The following is a 7,210-nucleotide window of genomic DNA, read 5'->3' as shown; positions in this document are numbered from 1 at the left end:
TGAAAAGGACTTTTCTTTTTTATCATTGCTTTAGCTACACCCCACAGATTCTGATATATTGTGTTTTCATTTTAACTTGTTCAAAATATTTTCTAGTTTACCTTCAGGTTTTTTGTTTTGAGCCATGGATTATATGGAAATCTGTTGCTGAATTTCTAAGAGCTTGGAAAGTTTTGTTGTTGTTGTTGTTGTTATCTTTCTGGAATTGGTTCCTGGTTTAATTCTGTTATAATCTGAGAAAATTTCAATTCTATTAAATTTCTTAAGTTTTGTTTTATGACTCAGGATATGGTTTAGCAGGACCACCTTGCAAGAGATACTAAAGAGAGTTCTTTAGGATGAAAGCAAGTGACCCCAGATGATAATTCAAATCTTCATGAAAAAACAAAGGGCATCAGTAAAGGTAATTTGGTAACTATAAAAGACAGTACAAACACATATTTTGTTTTCTTTCTCCTCTTAATTCATTAAAAAAGTGATTTTATTTAAAAATATGTGCAAAATTGTATGGCTGTTCCCGTAACATATAAAAATGTATTATGTTTGGCAATAAGAATACAAAGAAGGTTGATGGGAGCAAGTTATATTGAAGTAAGGAAATGATACCAGTTGGTTACTCAAATCCACTGGAACTAGAAACAGTAACTAGAAAGGTTACAAACTTTGTAAATATGTACTTGGTCTCTTTTATCCTCAGCTTCTTGACTAAACATAAAATTATATATAGTAACACTGTATGTTTGGGTTTGTAACATATAGAGATATAATATGTAAAACAATAAAAGCGTAAAATGGGAATGAGGGAATAGAACTTCTACATCTCACTGGAAATAAGTTACTATAAATGTAAAGCAGATTCTGGTAAGTTCAGCTATATATGAGAAACCCTAGAGCAACCACCAAGACAATAACTTAAAATTGATTTACAAATTATTAAAAGTATTAAGTCATTACACTAGAAAATATTCACTTAATGCAAAAACAAATAGTAAAGGAGGAATAGAGGAATATAAAAGACATGAGATTATACAGAAAAAAGATAAATAATAATGTACATCCAACTATATCGATAGCAAAATTAAAAGTGAATGAGTCAAACCATCCATTCAAGTGGCAGAGAATGTCAGACTGGATTTAAAAAAAAAAGATCAAATTACAACAATCCCCGCTTATCCAAGGGGGATATGTTCCAAGATCCCCAAAGAATGCTTGAAACCGCAGATAGTACTGAATCTATATTTGCTTTTTCTTACACACACACACACACACACACACACACACACACTATCTATTCTGTTTAAGGCATCCGAATTGTCATCATCATTACTCTTGAGTTTGGGAGCTATTATTAAATAAAATAAGGGTTTCTTGAACACAAGCACTGTGATACCACAGCAGTCGATCTGATAACCAAGATGGCTACTAAGTGACTAATGGACAGGTAGTGTATACAGCGATACACCAGACAAAGGGATGATTCACATCCAGGGTGGAATGCTACTCAGAACCAGGTGTAATTTAAAACTTATGAATTGTTTATTTCTGGAATTTTCCATTTAATATGATTGGTCGAGGGTAACTGAAATCGTGGAAAATGAAACAATGGATAAGGGGGGACTACTTTGTATGCTGTCTACTGGAGGAGTCACACTTCAGATCCAAAGACACAAACAGGTTAAAAGCCAAGGGTGGAAAAAAAAATACATCAACAATAACAACCATAAGAAAGCTATATTCTAGTATATAATATATATTATCTATACTTATATTAGACAATGTAGATATGAAGACAAAAATAATTACTAGACAAAAAGGGCATTGGATATTGACAAGAGTCAAACTACCAAGACATATACCTCTGACTGTGAAAACTAGAGATTGTCTCTGAATGACGCAAAGGGCTGCTAGAGTCACAGGCTTTCCTCTTAAAGGGTCCACACACAAACTTACTCACTGACAGACTCATTCACTCTGAGCTCCAGCATTGGGGAAGCAGCTCAAAAGGTGCCAGGGACATATGAGGAGGAACTGAATTGTTTGGCTTCAGGGTGAGGGCTGGAGGGGCAGCTTTCTCTGGGACAGAAGTGCTGGCAGAAGCCAACGTCCCTTTGTTAAGCCTGTCTACCACCTAGTCTGCACCATATCATATCTGAGTCTTCATCAACATAGCTAACACCATTCATCCTCCATCTTGCCCTGGTGATTCCCTGAGACCCTGCCCTACCAACTTGTGGGCCCACCTTAGCCACTTCCAGTGGCTTTTCCATACAAATGGCCTGTCTGAGCTCATGCTGTAGACTTTCCTAAAATCTATCAAAAGTTCCCAAATCGCAAACAAGGAGTACCTGGCGATAGCATGCCCCATACCTCTTGCTAAGCAGCCCCAAGCCCAGCACTAGTGGTATCAGGCCTCAGTTTTAGCTTAGCTTCTCTCAGGCACCTCCAAGACAAGCACAAGTAGCAACCATCTGCAGATCACTTTGTAGCTCATATCAAGTGATCCTGGGCAGGACACAGGCAGCAGCTGTCCTTGGCCTGCACCAGAGCCCCTCCTTAGAGGCCCTAGAAACCACATACCTGGTGACCAGCTTCAGATCACACCAGAGCACCACCTAACCACCTCCACAAATGACAGACCCAAAGGGCAAACTTGACAGGCACCAGAGCCCCAATAAAGTGAATCCTACTCCAAAGGGTCAGTCCTTGCACAACAGCACCTCCACTGTAGACATGGCCAGTCCTCATAGTCATATCAGCTCAAGAGTCAATGCCTTCCAACAGCAATCGAGGCTTAACTACTACAGAAAGGCATGCACAATTCACACAAGGAACACATCTAGAGCACCTAGCTCAGGTGACCATAGAGTCTGCGCCACTGGACCCCAACGAGATACCTATTGTATAAGACCACTCTACTAAAACTAGGAGACATAGCAGCTCTACACAACACATAGAAACAGACGCAGGGAGGCAGCCAAAATGAGGATACAAAGAAACATGTCCTAAATAAAAGATCAGAACAGACTCCATAAAATGAAATAAACAAAATGGAGACAAGTAATCTACCAGATGCGGAGTTCAAAACACTGATTATAAAGATGCTTAATGATCTCAGTGAGAACTATGACGAAGAGACAGGAAACATAAAAATGGAGATAGAAAACATGAAAAAGAACCATTTAGAAATGAAGACTACAATAACTGAAATGAAGAATACATTAGAGCCGGGGTCCCGAACAGGCTGCACAGCAGTAGATGAATGGCAGACAAGCAAGCAAAGCTTCATCTGTATTTGCAGGCGCTCCCCACTGCTAGCATCGCCGCTTCAGCTCCATCTCAGATCATTAGGCATTAGATTCCCATAGGACCGCCAGTCCCTGGTGCCAAAAAGATTGGAGACCGCTGCATCTGAGGGAATCAACAGTAGATTATATGAAGCAGAGGATGGAATTAGTGATTCGAAAGAGACAGCAACAGAAAACACCCAAACAGTACAGCAACAAGAAAAAATATCTAAAAAAATGAGGATAGTTTAAGAGGTCTCTGGGACAATATCAAGCATACCAACATTCACATCATAGGGGTACCAGAAGGAGAAGAGAGAGAGCAAGGAATTGAAAACCTAGTTGTAGAAGTAATGATGGAAAACTTCCCTAACCTAGCAAAGGAAATAAGACATACAAGCCCAGGAAGTGCAGAGTCCCAAACAAGATGAACCCAAAGAGGCCCCCACCAAGACACATCATAAGTAAATGCCAAAGGTCAAAGATAGAGTCAGAATCCTAGAAGCAGCAAGAGACAAGCAGGTATTTACCTACAAGAACACCCCCATGAGGATGTCAGCTGGTTTCTCAGTAGAAACTTTGTGGGCCAGAAGGGATTGGCACAAAATATTCAAAGTGATGAAAAGCAAGGACCTACAGCCAAGATTACTCCACCCAGCAAAGCTATCATTTAGAAATCAAAGGACAGATAAAGAGCTTTTGAGACAAGGAAAACCTAAAAGAGTTCATCAACACAAAACCAGGATTACAAAGAATGTTAAAGGAAATGTCTATGACAAAGAAGAAAAGATCTAAACTATGAATAATAAAATGACAATAACTACATATCTATCAACAATTACTTTAAACGTAAGTGGATTAAATGTGGATAAATGAGTAAGAAAGCAAGATCCTTATGTATGCCGCCTACTAGAGATTCACTTCAGATCGAAAGACACACACAGATTGAAAGTGAGGGGATGGGAAAAGATATTTTATAAAAATGAAAACAAATAAACAAACAAGCTGGGGTATCAATACTTATACCAGACAATATAGACTTTAAAACAAAGGCTATAACAAGAGACAAAGAAGAACCCAGTAATCATACTTCTGGGTGTTCATCTGAAGAAACTCAAAACATCCACTTGAAAAGACATATGTATCCATATGTTCATTGCAGCATTATTTACAATAGCCAAGATATGGAAGCAACCTAAATGTCCATCAATAGATAAATAGATAAAGAGGAAATGGTACATATATACAATGGAATATTACTTATCCATAAAAAGAATGAAATTTTGCCATCTGCAGCAACATAGATGAACCTAGAGGTTATTATATTAAGTGAAATAAGTCAGACGGAGAAAAATAAATACTATATGATTTCATTTATATGTGGAATCTAAAAAACAAAATAAACAAACAAAATGAAACAGACTCATCGATACAGAGAAAAAACTGGTGATTGCCAGATGGGTGGGATTTGGGAAGGATGTGTGAAAAAAGTGAAGGGGTAATAAGTGCAAATTGTTAGTTACAAGATAGTCTTGAGGATGTAAGGTATAGCATAAGGAATATAGTAAATTACATTGTAATAACTATGTATGGTGTCAGACAGGTACTAGATTTATCAGGATGATCACTTTATAGGTTACATAAATGTCTGATCAATATGTTGTACACCTGAAACTAATATGATGTTGTATGTCAACTGTAATTGAAAGAAAAATTTTCATATATTTTTAAAAATAAGTTTAAAAAAGAAGAAAGATTCAAATCCACAACCTAACTTTTCACCTTTAAAAACTAGAAAAGAACAAACTAAACCCAAAGTCATTAGAAGGAAATAATAAAGATTAGAGTGAAAATTAATAAAATAGAGAATAGAAAAAGAATAAGGAAAATCAAATAAACAAAAAGGCAGTTTTTTGAAAAGATCAAGAAAATTGAAAATCAGTTAAATAGGCTGACCAAGGAAAAAGAGTGAAGACTCAATTTACTAAAATCAGGAATAAAAGAGAGGACATTACTGTCCTCTCTCAAAAAGTATTATAAGTGTATACTGTGAAGAACTGTATGCCAACAAATTAGATAACTTAGATAAAATGAACAAATTACTAGAAAGACATAAACTACCATAATTGACAGAAGAGGAACTAGAAATATCTGAATAGACTGATAATAAGGAAAGAGACTGAATTAGTAATTATAAAACTACCTACAAAGAAAAGCTCAGAATCAAAAGGCTTCACTGATGAATGCTACCAAATATTTAAAGAAGTGTTAGTAGCAATTTTCAAAAACTCTTCCAAAAAATAAAAGAGGAGGAAACACTCGTTAACTAATTTTATGGGGCCAGTATTATTCTGACATCAAAATCAGACAAAAACATAGCAAGTAAAGAAAACTAAAGACCAATACCTCTTATGAACATAGAAACAAAATCTTCGACAAAATACTGGCAAATTGAATCCAGCGACATATAAAAAGGATTATACACCACAACCAAGTAGAATTTATGTTTGTTTTAACATCCAAAAATCAAATAATGTAAGACATTACATCAATAGATTAAAGAACAAAATTCATACGAACACCACATTAGATGCAGAGAAAGTTTTTGATAAAATTCACCATCCTTTAACAATAAAAACATTCAACAAACTAAAAATTGAAAAACTTTCTCAACCTCATGAAAGACAATCTGTGAAAAACCCACAACTAACATCAGATGATTTCCATTGTGAGCAATAGCTAATACTTAACACATCACATAATTATCATTTCCTTTTTTTTTTTGTGGTGGGAATAATTAAAATCTCATCTCTTAGCGAATTAGATGATTATAATACAAAATTATTGTCTGTATTCATTATAATGTGCATTAGAGCTCCAGGACTTATTTATCTATGAGTTGTAAGTTTGTACCCTTAAACCATATCTCTTCTATTCAACCTTGTACTGGTGGTTCTAAGCATGTCTTTGGCAAAAAAAAAATGACATCCAGATTGGAAATGAAGAAGTAAATGAAACTATCTCTATTTGCAGATAACATAATCTTGTATATTGCAAATCCTAAGGAATACACTAAAAATCCACTAGAACTAATAAATAAGTTCAGCAGGGTTTTGAACCCAGGACCAATATATAAAAATCACTTCTATTTCTACACCCTAGCAATGAACAAATCAGAAATGAAATTAAGACCATGATTCCATTTACAATAGCATCAAGAAGAAAAAAATACTTAGGTATAAATTTACCAAAAAAGTGCTGACTTGTACATTGAAAACTACGAAATATTGTTGAAAGAAATTAAAGACTTAAAATATTAAAAATCATCCCATGGACCTAGAGGATGTTAAGTGAAATAATTCAGAGAAAGACAAACACCATATGATCTCACTTACATGTGAAATCTAAAGAACAAAATAAGTGAACAAACAAAATGAGAATAGACTCATAGATACAGATAAAAAAAATGGTGCTTGCCAGATGGTAGAGGAGAGTAAGGGGTTGGGTGAAAAAGGTGAAGAGATTAAGAAGTACAAATTGGTAATTACAAAGTAGTCACAGGGATATGAAGTAAAGTATAGAGAATATAGTCAATAATATTGTAATAACTATGTATAATGCCAGGTGAGGGAATCGATTCATAAATTATATAAACATCTAACCACTGTGCTGTACACCTGAAACTAATACAAAATAATACTGAATGTCAACTGTAATTGAAAACTAAGTAAAATAAAAATCACCCTATATTAATAGGTCAGAAGACTTAATATTGTTAAAATGGCATAATTCCCCAAATGGATCTATAGATTCAGCACACTCTTTTGTCAAAACCCCAGCTGGCTTCATTGCAGAATTTTACAAACTGATTCTAAAATTTATCTGTAAATTCAAAGGACTCAGAATAGCCAAAACAACCTTTCAAA

The sequence above is a fragment of the Pteropus medius genome, unplaced genomic scaffold (assembly GCF_902729225.1).
Source record: "Pteropus medius unplaced genomic scaffold, Ma_sr-lr_union100, whole genome shotgun sequence".
NCBI lineage: Eukaryota > Metazoa > Chordata > Mammalia > Chiroptera > Pteropodidae > Pteropus > Pteropus medius.
Note: the sequence above shows the minus strand (reverse complement) of the source record.